This window comes from Lissotriton helveticus, chromosome 5_1 (genome assembly GCF_964261635.1).
Source record: "Lissotriton helveticus chromosome 5_1, aLisHel1.1, whole genome shotgun sequence".
Lineage (NCBI taxonomy): Eukaryota > Metazoa > Chordata > Amphibia > Caudata > Salamandridae > Lissotriton > Lissotriton helveticus.
In genome coordinates this window covers 2,032,343,955-2,032,357,735 of record NC_136065.1, presented here as the reverse complement: position 1 = coordinate 2,032,357,735, position 13,781 = coordinate 2,032,343,955, and the positions used below count along the sequence as shown (strand labels likewise).

The 13,781-nt window shown below is 43.3% G+C and overlaps 1 protein-coding gene across 1 annotated transcript in view; it reads right to left on the bottom strand.

Annotated features, from left to right (window-relative positions):
- LOC144756212 (E3 ubiquitin-protein ligase TRIM39-like) overlaps positions 1-13,781 on the bottom strand; it is a 330,783-nt gene that overhangs the window by 273,398 nt on the left and 43,604 nt on the right. The window lies entirely within an intron of this gene.

The window sequence follows — 13,781 nt, the reverse complement described above, 5'->3', positions numbered from 1 at the left end:
AATAGTATTTTTTATAACTAAAATTCATTGTCAGTATCCGGTTTTTAAAAACTGTGTATAAAATGTAACTCCTGTTTTTAATGTTACTGCTTTTATGGTTTTTTATCTGCCAGAAACCGAATAAAGAAATACTTGACTTGACGTGCACTACCATATTTACAACTCGTGTGTGCCAACGGAGGAAAGCAGATAAACGAAAAGGACAAAGAAACCCTGCCCCAACACTACATGTAGGTCCCACAAGGGGATCCTATTTGATGGAAGCGACTACCTGCTAGGAAAGGGAGCCACACACACACACATCTGATATGTATTCTCAAGGTTTCATTTTATTTTATTGAACATTTTGTCATTTTTATATATGGTGTGCTATAGTTTAATTGAAGTAAAATATATTACAAAAATAGGTAACAACAATTAATTAAATAACATCAGTGCCTATTAGAATAACAGAGATGGATCAAGTTATAATAACACAGAAGGGGGATAGTCAGGAAGGGATCGGAATCACGTAGATCCAATAAACATGATCAGATGGACAATCATCCCTTCCACAAGTCACGCTGACGCGCTTTTCGGTGTCAGGTCCACAGGGACCATACCTTCTTCAGGGCAGAGGGGTACTCAATGTGTGGGGGACACACAACTTGTGTCAGGCTACGGCCGCCTCCTCTCAGGGGTCACGAACATCCAAATGTCATAAAGGCAGAGGATGGTCTTAGTGCATGATTCACGACCTTTAAAAAATGCCTGATTTTAGTCAGTGCATCTTGGAGAGATTCGTCACGCTCCAAGATTAGTGGTAGTCTTCTCGTTCGTTCAAACCTCAAGTGGAATGGTTGGATAGATTCAGTCGGTCACATTAATGATTTCCGATCAAACGTACTTCAGGCACAGATGTTATGTTATGTTATAAAATCTTTTGTATCGCGCTCTGTTACTACAGAGTATCCTGATTACACGGGCAGCTCTTTAAAAGGATGGCGGATGTTGGTTCCTCTCGCAAGGTTCGTCTCTCGATACGACGGGAAGGGACTGATACTCCGTTCGCCCAGCAGATAAACGTACAGGCGAAACAGCGAAAACACTCCGCAGTTATTGGGAAGAGTGTGTGCCATGGCATGGGGTGCCCAGACCTAGCGCTGCATGGGAACAAAAAAAGGGCACTGGGGAAGTGTGCATACTCCCATAAATGTTTCAGCTCGCTGAGGATGCACTCTTCACAGTCGGGCTCATATACATTGTAGCAGGCCCCACTAGCCCACAGACACTTTCCTGCTGTCAACAGATATCTTCCTGTCAGTGCCTCTGATGGGACAGGCACCAGACCTGGGCTAGAAGCAACAGGATTGGCTACTGGATTTGGGAAATATGTCTCTCCCTGTGCCTTACTCAATTCTCATATTTGTCAAAACGGGCAAAAAACACATATTTGTATACAAATATATTTATTGACGGAATAAAAATGCAAGTGTAAACTAATAGCTACTCCGACCAACAGAGTGATGGGCCTTCCAAAAACGAAACATTTAACATTTGCACATGGGAAAAATGAGAAGGTGTGGACTGTCGTGTGACCCACTCTAAAATGTCACCATCGCAAAACACACAGTGTACTGCGATGCATGCAGAGTGCCTGTGCATGCAGCTATCAGAAACACGCTGTACCTGGTTTGGAAAGCAGCAGAAATACAACGTGAAATAATGTAACCAATCAGAGGATAACTTGCTTTAGGCTCCGTGGAAAACATGGAGCTTTTCTGGCATGGAACACACCCGGCATGCAACAGGCGGACACCTAATACACACACACTGCTAACGATTACGAGGCCTCAGAAACAGATTGGTTGGCCTCAAAAAACATTTGCAAGCATTTAAGAAACAACTGAATGCATACAGATGGTTAGCTAAGGGGTTCTTTTCTACTGCAAAGTTTAGCGTTGCATTTAACTCATGTACCTATAGATGTCGCGTACTTATTAAAAACACATCTAGAAGAAAACAGCTTTAGAACTAACATTGAAAGTTATTTCCAGGAACAAAGATCTCCCCTCCGAGTTGGTTTATGCATCACAAAAAAAAACAGAGCTCTACACCTCACTTCTGTATCCACATCCCTTTGGGCCCATAGGAATGAATGGGAAAGCCATTCCTTATTTGCGATTCGCAATTAGCGAATCGCAAATAAGGAAGCAGTAGAAATCGCAAAAAAAAATGCGATTTCTACATGCATCCCGTTTTGCGAGTCTTTAATAGCGATTCCTTATAAATCGCTATTAAGGACTCGCAAAACGGGACTTTTGTTGAATCTGGGGGTTGATGTTTAAAAAAAACAGCTACAGTAAACAAGCGTTCACTAATAATACTGTGAGAGGCACAAAGCGAAACAGTTAAAAAATGCAGATACACGCATACCACACTAGCATATTCAAAGTAGGGGCCGGAAATAAATTCCACTCCGCCGGCAGAGTTTTGCCCACTTGGAAAGCTGAGTTTCGGCAAAACTCTGCCAACCGCTGCATTGTGGAGTTTTTCTCATGTGCAGCCCTCCAATGTCAAGTTGGCGAGTGCAAGCGAGAATTTGTGTCCCCTAGTGCTATTTACGGGCGCGAGAACGCCTCCCGGCGAGATTTCTCAATGCAGGAGGTTGTGGCAGGTCTCACCATTAGTGTTGAGAAAGCTGCCGCTTGAGAACAATATCTACCTCAAGCGGCAGAAAGAAGCAGCACCCTCTGGCGAGCCGCTTGGTGCAGGTTATGCTGATTTTACAGCGCAAAACAAACTCCTGGCGCAAAAAATCAGAGCGAGCAATGCCGAATTCCAACCGGCTCACTGAACTCCGCACAACCTTGCTGAGTTTTTATGGAATGCCGTGGAATTCCGCAGAAAAATAGGAAAAAAGTGCTGCAAATGAAAGAGTGTTTTTTTCCCTGCAAATGGTATCAACAAAGGGTTTGTGGGGCCGAAATCACAATTTTCCCAGCTTTCAGGGCCTGACAGACTTTTGTCAGTAAACCAACATTTTTTACACAGTTTTGGCATTTTACTGGGACATAGCCTATTTTCGCTATTTTTTTGTGCTTTAATGCAATAATGGATCCTGGAAAGCTATACATTTTAGAAAAGTAGACAAAATTCTGAATTCAGAAAGAGGTCATTTGTGTAGTAACAGTTGAAAATAGGAAAAATTGAAAATGAGTTGAAAAAACACAGCCATTTGTGCCAACGTTTTCACCTGTGACTTCTAATTATGACAGATGTTTGAAAGCAATATACCGTTACATTCCGCTGGACCTTTCTGGTTGTGGGGATATATAGGACTTGTAGGTTCACCAAGAACCCGACGAACCCAGAGGCAATAACTGAGCAGCGTCTTGCAATTTTTTTTATTATGTACCGGGTATATAGCAATTAATTTGGGAAAATATATATAGTGAAAAATCGCGATGAAAGACACCTATGTATTTCTGTAATTGAATCAAAATATAGAGTTTAGAATCAGAAGCTATTTGCACATTTCCGAAATTGTGAGTACCCATACCAGCATGAGAATTGTAGGACATTTTTCAAAGTGACTTCCTTTTTACACATTGTCTTTCATTTGGAAAGAGGAAATGCATTGAGAGTCAATAGGTAATAACAGTTGCTCTACAATTCTGTGTTACCCTTAGTCTCTCGATAAAAATGGTACCCCACTTGTGTGGGTAGGCTGTAGTGATGAAGGTCCACTCAGGAAGGTTGTAATTCAGGAAGTTTATTTCATAAAGACAACAGGTTGTAAAGAACAGGACATCATGTAGATATGTGGTAGATCAGAGCCCCACCATGAGCTGCCTGTCAGCTGCTCAGCCCATGACCCAACTGTCGCTCTGTCTCTCTCAGTCCCAACATTCACAGGCTTCATCAGACTCCAACATTCCAATGAGTCAGAGCACAGGCTGAGCAGGGCTAGTAAAACACCTTACAGTGGAATATGCAGAATACTACATATCCCCTTTTGTTCTAACAGAAGCATAAAACCAATATGTGAATAACAAATAGCGAGAGAGAACCAAGGAAGAGATAACAATGAAGAACAGCAGAGGAACAGAAACAATGTTAAGGAAAGGAGTAAGCAAAGCAGCGCGAAGAGACAGTTGGAAAAAAACGAGGAGTTAAGCGGAAACCAATAGAGATAACCCAGACTCACGGACATAGAGAAGGTGTGAGGAAAAAACAAGTAACCAGAATATGGAAACAACAAAGGGCAGGAGGACACAGACGCATCAAAGACTAACCCCCGAACGCACCGCACCCACTGGCCGAGCAAGTAGGAAGAGAAGAAAGAACAAGGCACTACGCAAAACGGACACCAGCCTCCACACAGACCAAGGAAAGAGGGAGAAATGGATTTCCTACTGAACAGAGAAGGAAAAGAATGAAAATGCGAACGAGGGAAGGCTGGAGATCAAAGACGACAACAAGCAGTGTAGATACAGAAACCATGGATGACAATAAGAATGACACCACGAGGAAAACTGGACAAAATGGAAAACAGAGAAGAGGCAACGTAGATACATGCAGTATAACTAATACTTCCCTCTATTTTCAATACACAATATAAATACAATGTAAGAGTAACATTGCAATATACAAAACAGGAAAATTACAGAATGTAAATAGACAATGTCAGCCAAAGGGACTAAAACTAAAGACCGTCCTCTACTTTTGTGTAGGAGTGTGAGGAGACTGTGAATGGGACTGTGACCCATAGTGCATAAGCCCGTGAAAGAACAACCCCTGCATAGAGGTAGAGTGCACAGCAGAAATGGGTCGAAAACCCAAAAGACGCACCCTGTGTGAGGGTAGCAATGTACATGTAAATGGGCCTCTGACCCATGAGACGGTCCCCTGTGTAAGGAAGGAAACCACAAGTGGCCTGTGTAGGCAAGTATAAGGGCAAATGGGGCTTGTACCCATACCCATCCCTGTGTAGGGAAACGTAATGTGTTATTAACACATAACAAGAAGGGAAATGTGTGTAAGAAAATAGGGCAAGAAGGCATAGCCATCCCAGTGTAGGGAAATGTAAAATGTAAAATGATACACATGAAAAATGAACCATGAGCCCTTGTAGGAGAGTGCCCAAAATCCATGAACGAAAAAATGTAACCCAAGAAGGCAGTGGTGTGGTGTGCAAAATGGGAAAGTGCCCTATGCCCTCCCTATGTAGGTTGAAAAAGGTGAAAAACTAAACTCCTAAAGTTGGACAAGCAAAGACTTTTAAACATACTAACCCTGAAAACAATCACAAAATCCCTTTTTTACCCCACCACGATAAAGGAGAGTAATAGCGTAGAAAAAGTTTGTTCAAAATTAACAGGTGAATAGCTGGACTGCATCATGGGTGCTACTTATGGCCATTAAGAAACCAGTCATAGTGTCTATAACATTGAAAAAGACTGGGCGAAAATGACACAATGTCAATCTGTAATGATGTTAATAAAATGACCTTGTGGAAGAAACAAAAGTTTGATGCAAAACTATGCAATGTTCACAGACACAGAGTGTGTCCATTCATAATGCGGTACAAAAACCATAATGATGGCAATACTATTAGGGGCAAAGTATATGGCTCATAAACCGGGATGACTAAGGAGTTGAACAAAAGCTAGAAGATACACTCACAGTCCTCTCACCACTTGTAAATGAAACACGGAACCAATGCTGGAAGTTGAGCTGCTAAAATTAGAAAGCACTTTGTCATATTGAAGATGCAGGATAAACAAAGTCCCACGAAACCCTGTTGATGACATTCCAAGCATGGTGGCACGCACGGGACGTCGTGCCTTATGGCTACCGGCAAACAGATGCGCAAACACATTCTCTGTGAGGAATGCGTCTTGTCAGGCCTAGTGCCGTGACAAGAAACGGCTCTAAATGCAACGTGGACACACTTAATTTTTACAGTGAAAACTGGCCCTTTTTTTGCAAAGTGCCTAGCTGTAGATTTTGAACCCTAGCACTGCTGGCACCTAGGGTAACCTAGCAAACCTATACATTTTAGAAAACTAGCCACCCAGGGACAACCAGGATGGGGTGACTTGTCTTGCTCTCATCAGGTTCTGTTACCCACAATCCCTTGCAAACCTCAAACTTTGTAAAAAAAAAAAAACATTTTCCTTACATTTCTGTGATGTAATGTTCTGGAATCTGTGTGGATCCACAAAATTCCACCTATACGGAATAACCTCCTAGAATTCACGAGTTTCCATCCCCGCCCACTGAAAGAAAATCTGCCATACGGTCAGTATTTGCGGCTAAGACGCAATTGCTCTGACCTACAAGACTTTAAGACCCAGTCTGCCGATTTGACAGATAAACTTAAATCTCGAGGCTACCCAGTGGCAACACTGAATAAGGGTTACAAAAGAGCACGTAACCAGCCACGGGAAGCACTCTTGGAGGACAAGGTCAACAACTCCAAAGACATACCATTAACATGTGTGACTACATATAGCACCCTATCCAACTACATGAAGAAGTCAATTAACAAAAATTGGAGAATCCTGTCTAGTACGAACAAAACCTGGGAAAAACCATTGTTCTCTTTTAAAAAAGGACGCAGCCTAAGAGATGCACTCGTCCATACACGACCAAAAGCCACTGCCCCGGACATAGTGAGATCTATCACTGATACCTGGAACCTACCAAAAGTTACTGGCCATTTCCCCTGCTCTAACTGCAGTGTTTGTCATCTAACCGCACATTCAAAAACACTTGACCTTGAACCTGGAAAATCATGGATACAGAGAGATCTCACAAATTGCAATACGCAAAATGTGGTATACCTGATCACATGCCCTTGTGACCTACGTTACGTAAGCATGACGAGCAGAAAGGTGAAGCAGAGAATTTGTGAGCATCGCTCAAACATCAGATGCAAAAAACTAACAACTAAAATGAGCAGACATTTCTTGGAAAAAAAATCACACAACCAATGATTTACAGTGGACTGTAATTGAACATGTGAACAGTGGCAACAACATAAGCAGTCGCCTCTTTGAAAAAGAACAGAGGTGGGTCTACAGGCTTGGGACCCATCTCATAGGTCTGAATGATGAAATACCTTGGAATGCTGTGATTAAATAAGCATTTTGTGAGTTTAACATTTGATCACCTGAATCTGGTACCTTCTGGCTGTGCTACACCTTCTCCCCAGAGCCATGCCATTGACTTTATACATGCACAGTGTACATAATTAATTTCCACCTTACAGCAGAATCGTGTACATTACACAGCTAATCCACTAACATACCACGGTGTTTGTCCATGACCAGACTCTCCATTTTTATAAATCTTATCAGCCAGCAACCCGTAATCAGAAAGCCAGATTGAGGGCCTCTCGCTCTTTATTAAATCATAAAAGCGGGCCTGTTGTGTGCTAGGGCCCGTTACAATCATCACGCCCCAGCTATTTTTCCAACCGGTAATAAACTCTGGGCTTCAACATTAGCATCTCTCACATACTCTGAAGCGTCCACCAAGCTGACAACGCATCCAGACGCTCACGGTTGCTCAGCAACGATATAACAATCATGTGACTACACCGTCACTTCACGGTGATTGGCTCATTCAAGGGCGTTACCTCCAGCCCCTTCTCTGACCACGCCTATCCCGGAAACGATCCCCGCCTCGTTGCTGTTCAAACATATACGGTGTCCTGGCCCCGCGTCCACATCTTCGGGGTCCATAGAGGGTGATGCAGGTACACTGAGGGTGCCGAGCGTCGAGGGCGTGAGTAGTACCTGTTACTCAACGATCGGCTCATCGCCAAGCTAAGTACCGATTCTGATGTTAATGACTCACTATGTCTCTTTACCTTTCATTTGACAAACGCGCAGGGTGTGCCAATTACGTTCCCACCCGTCTCCTGTGACCCATGATGTTCTTCCTTAACACCAACAAAGTGAGACATTTTAATTTATTTATTTCACGCAATCGATCTGCACTATTAATCTGATCGCCAATCGGAAGTTAAGTCTCCGTTTTTACCTAACCTACAAACCGAGCTCGTACCACGTATGGCACATAGCACTTCCTTCCGAATAGCAGCTTAAACCCAGGGGCTAAGGTGGTGATAACTGTACGGTTACATTTCGCCACCATTGTCTCTGAACCACTTTTGGAGCACTATAGAATCACGGTTACCATCAGAACAAATACTAAATGTATGTCGTGTTCTACATGTATGTCCATGTCCCCTTTATTTACAGGTGCAGAAACCGTAAAGTTGAAGCCTCCTAAACCAGGAGTGATTAGGGAGACAATTCTTTCTTCCTAATATTTTTTTCACTTTTTTCCTTATTTTTCACTTTCACGTCCCTAGGTAAGGGTGGGCCTTAGCGTGCCCATACCGCCAGGGTTTAAAACACACCTTTAGTCCTGAAGAATTGCCTGGTAAAATTACACCGTTTCGTGGCAAGAAACATGTCGACTGATATCTAGGAATCTACCACTCAACTAATTGTGGACTGCTTCCATACACATAGATTTTAATATAATGTCTTTAGTGATCATAGAATAAAATTTCGTTTTGATACACTGCAGACAATTTTTAATACCCTCACCATTCACTAGTTTAGTTTGCACAACACGTCCTAAATCTCACTAACCTGCTCCGCAGTAGATCTGGCGTTGTAGCACACCAAAGAGACACTCGGTCTCTTTGGTGGAGCCCAATGATGAAGCATGTCATCACCAGATGGTGAGTGAGGGCTTTCCTTAACGTCCTAAGTGAGGCCATTCTCTTTTGCTCCCAAATGTGGTTTAGTGTAAACCATAAGACACTCTTTTTTTGTTTATTGATAACGACCAACTTCCTCAAGCTAAATTCACAAAAAACTGAATTTCTTTTAATCTCCCCACCCCAAAAAAATCACAAGAAATAAAGGAACAGACCAAAATGATCACTGCTCTGAATTGCACGCCAACGTTGGTGGACTCCACAAGATCACTTGGGATCACATTGGATAAGAACCTTAACATGCAAGCTATCATTAACTTGATGGCTAAAAATGCCCGCTTTCACCTCAATTATCTCAGAAAAATGAAGCCATTTATCGAGATCCCTGACCTCAAAACGGCAGTGCAGACCTTAGTCATCTCAAGGCTAGAGTAGGGTTGCTCCACCCTCTCAGGACTTCCCAAAATCCCTACTGCGACCCTAAAAGCCTGTCTCAACTCCACAGCAAGACTCATTACAGGATCAAGGAAATTTTACCACATATCACCACACCTGAAGGCACTCAACTGGCTACCCTATGAAGCTTGTATTCACTTAAAGATTGCTTGCATTACTCACAAGGAACTACATCACAACACCCCGCAGTTCCTAGCCCAAAAGCTTACACTATCTGGAGGAAACAGACATTCTAGGAGCACAGACCATCTTCTCCTGAAACCCGCAAGGTTCAACACGACAAAAACTTCCAACCGAGCATTTTAGGGAGTGGCACCAAGAATTTGGAACTTACTTCCGCCATCCATCAGAAAAATCGCCTCAACGCCCCTCTTCAAAAAGGAAGCAAAATCATTCCTGATGAGCAAATTCCTCCCGTAATATCCGCAGAAACACCAGGACAGCTTCAACTTCTAATTCATTTATCCTCCTCCTCCACCTCCTCTGATATATCGAAGACATGACTTGCACACGCTTGAATTGACTCCCTATCGCGGATCTGTTCCCTACCCTTCCTTTATCCACCGAACTTTATCATGTTTTGGATATTCATTTTCTTTTTTTTGTGTTGTTTTGTCTGTGTTGCTGTTATCAATTGTGCTTTCTTTCCCTTACTCACTCTGTAAAGTGCTCTGTTACCCTACATTGGGTCTTGTTCGCGCTATAGAAAACTTTAAAAATAAAATAAATAAATAAAACAGAAACATTTGTATGCTGGAAATTTCACCTCATTTTGGATGCTCAGAGAGCGATCAGTGTTGAATATCGGGCCTTGGAGCTGAATGAAACAGATGGTTTAATTCTGTTCCAAGGCCCGATTTTTAACCCCAATCGCTCGATAGTGGAGAACATTTGTGACCTTTTGACGCATTCACTGTTTCCATTCACCATTTACTACAAAGAGGATATAAATCCGATACCAGTCTTTTAGGAAAACTCTAAATAATTGATTCAACTCCTTTCTGACAGCTGATGCTGCCAATTAGTCCTGATGAAGACCCAGGGTGAATAATATTTAGGGGTCGAAACATGTAGACTTTCATTAATTTTTATTGCTGAAATTGTACTCCAAATTTTAATCAAGACTGAAAAATGTATTGTGAATAGGTCTACATTGTGTTCGTTCACCTTGTGCCTTTCGCCATCACACCTCAATGTCCTTTTTGCCTTTGCCTTTGCTTTCCTTCGTTTCTCAGCTTCGTCGAACTACTGCAGAGGGGCAGAGGTGCCGAGGAGTGGAGAGCGGTTTTCCCCTGCCTTCACCGCTCAGCAGCAGCGCACCCAGCTCTGCCCAGCCCCGCCCTCCGCCTACTATCGAGCCGAGGACACCGAGGACACCCCGGACACCGCGGTCCACGTTCGACCCTGCCGCTCAACTCCCGCTGGCAGAACACAAAGCCGGTGAGCGGGGGTGCAGATCAGCAGAGGAGTGCGACGGGCCGCAGGTAAAAGATGTGATTGTGGCGTTCGAACCACCGCCGCCGCCGCTGATGACTCCTCTCCGCTCCACTTCCTCACTGACTCCTCACCGACTCCGGATTGCTCCAGCAACGTTTTCGTTCAGTTTTTTTCTTTACTACACTTAGAGAACTATTATTCAATTATGTCGAGTTCACTGGAGCACCTGTCGTGTAATCATTAACACATTTATTTTTGAGATTTGATTCAATATTACTAAAATGCTTCAATTGATTATAAATGATAACTTGTGTATGTTGCATAGTGATGCAAAGGGAGCATAGGCTTATGGCTCTCTGAGGGAACCATTGTTTTATATAGCTAGACAAGCAAGGCTCAACCACCCCAGTAGCTGCCTCTACTCAAATGAGTACAGAATGGCGAAGTGGAGGATATTAAGAGAAGCAAGGGAGCCAAACTGGAAATAATTTTTGCTGGGGATGTGCTGCAAATCGCCTTCCTTTTGTTCATATTTTGTGTGCGTGTGCATATTCATAGGCATGTTTTCAAATAATTTTGCTCCCTATCTAACAGATATCCATTCATAAAGGCCTTCACAAAGTTGGTTTGCCTTCGTTGCTCATGAAATGTACTCCTCTAACTGGGAGGGAACTCACGACCACTCATCTGGTGCTCTGTCTCATGTCCATCTTTCTGTAAATGACAATGCGACAATGAAATTTTATGTCCAGATTGATCTGTCACCAAAGTGCTAAACTAAAAACCAACAGGTGACATCCTGCAGTGATAGAAAATAAAAAATAAAAAAGTGTTGAGGATTTTAAGGAAATGCCATTTTTGTATGGTCACCCCCCTGTTTTTTTCTCACTGATGCTGCTGGGTTTTTGACTACGAGAGTGCACTGAGGCCTGCTAACCATACCTCGGTGCCAGTGCCCTGCCCCAAATCGTGTATGTCACATTGTCTTCACCAAATTGGCATAGGCTACTTTACTTGTAAGTCCCTAGTATATGATACCCAGGGTCTGTAAGATAGAGAGAGCCCCCCAGGGATTGCAGTAATGGTTGTACCACCCTGGGTGGGTCAAGGGTAAAACGAATCTCCCAGTCCACCATTGTAGGCTGGAAGGTGAGTTTCAAACTGCAAGCCCAACCTTGCCAATTAAAAGCCAAGGCAAAGTCAGCTGTAACATGTGTAAGTCACCCCTATGGCAAGTCTACCGAGCCCTAAGACAGGGTGCAGCATATTTAATGGGCAGAACAAACATGTAATTCACATGTTCTGACAGTAAGAACTTCCAACTATCATTGTTACTGTGGAAAAGCTTAGTCGCCCTGTTGGCGAGTACAGGGTTACACACTGACCCCTCAGCTGTGCTAACTCCTGAGCGTGGCGACTAAAGTTGGTACTACAAGGTACCAACAACTCATTACATCAAACCCAACTTGGTTTTCAAGTCAAAATTAATGTAACCATTTACAGTGTGTAACTTTAGAAAAGTTGCCACTTTGTTGCCTTCGATCTCCTGTGCAGTTGCATATGAAGCTTGAACACAAGGCAGCTTTGTGTCCTCCTAGGAATATGTGGTAACAACTCCAAGGAAAGAGACAAGAGGGGCCTGCACTGGAGAGAGGAATTACCTCCCTCCTGCAGGAAGCCATACGGGTGTTGGTCCAAAAGGTGAGCTTCAAAGCTGAAGCTGTCTTTGACGGACAAAAGGGGAACACTTGGGAGAGGGGCAGTCCCATTGTTTAGGCACCCTAGCTGGCACCTAGGAATAAGAGAGGAAATCTGTTGTCAATACGGTTTCTAGGGGCGTGTAGCGCCCTTGGTAACCACACCTCTATGTTGGGCTAGGGTGCTCTGGATGCCAAAAATGTTTTCTACCATCTTAGGAGAGGGCATAATGGTGCTTTCTGGGATATTCAGATGCCACTCTTCCAAGAAAGTGGTCATCAGGAGGGAGGGAACCTAGTAGCCCATTGGCTAACAACCGCATCCTACCCTGAGGACATTTTCTGCAGATAAATAGGGGAAACATCCTTTACAACGCAACTTTTACCATGCAGTGCTATTACAAAGCAGGTTTTACAACGAAAACCATTACAACGCATTGCACTGGGGGGGCGCTCTAGGATAGGGAATAGATTTAATTTACTATCCAACACCTTCCCTAGTGTCCACGGGGACTGGAGTTGGAATAGTAAATTAAACTATTCACTATCCAGCACCCCAAAGCGCTATGCGTTGTAATGGTATGCGTTGTAATAACCACGTTGTAAAAGCATGCGTGGTAAAAGCATGCGTTGTAATGTCATACATCCGATAAATAGATCACCCCTGCTTCCAGAACTCAGAACTCGACTGGACTGGAAGAAGGACCAAAGAAGGACTGCCCGACTGCATCAAGTTCCTGGCGAAGAGAGGCTGCACCAGATTGTACTGTACCTGGTGGCTAGCAAAGAAGGACTGTGCCTGCTATGTCCTGCTCAATGAGAATTCAACTCCAGAGCCCAGCCAAGGCAAAGAGGCTCCAAGGGTCAGCTGACTAGCCACCTGTTCGAAGTACAGCTGAAGAAGCCTGCTAAGGAAGAGTGGTAACCCAGATCACCACTCCTGCTGTCGTGCATCCTTGAGCATATTTCAGCATCCTGTATCCTTAGCATCAGGACCACTCCATAGGAATCCAGTGTACTGAGCATAAAGCACCTGGAACCATCTGAAAACTGCTGCTTCTTCTGTGGTGGTAACTGTTTCTGAGGCCTTGCTGGTCTCACTGACTGGCTCCTTACCAGAGTTAGTCGCCCTTTTTAATTGTAACCAAACGCATTACACATTACCCAACTTTTTGCTCAAAAAGTTTCTAAGTGGCAAATTCACTGAATTTGCCAATGCTTCTTCGCATTGATTGAAATGCTTAGATTTACTAAACCTCGTAAATTCAATATCTCCAGAACCCTCCAGTGGATCTTTTTCATTGTGGTGTCTAAATATACATAAAAATGCAGTCTATTTTTATAAATTGATGTCCGATTACTTGGGTCTCTTGTTGATTTCTTCTTCAAGTATGTTGGTGCTGTTTAATTGCTTTACACTTGTACCTTTGGATTACTGATCAGAGCCACAGTTACTAAGGGTTTAA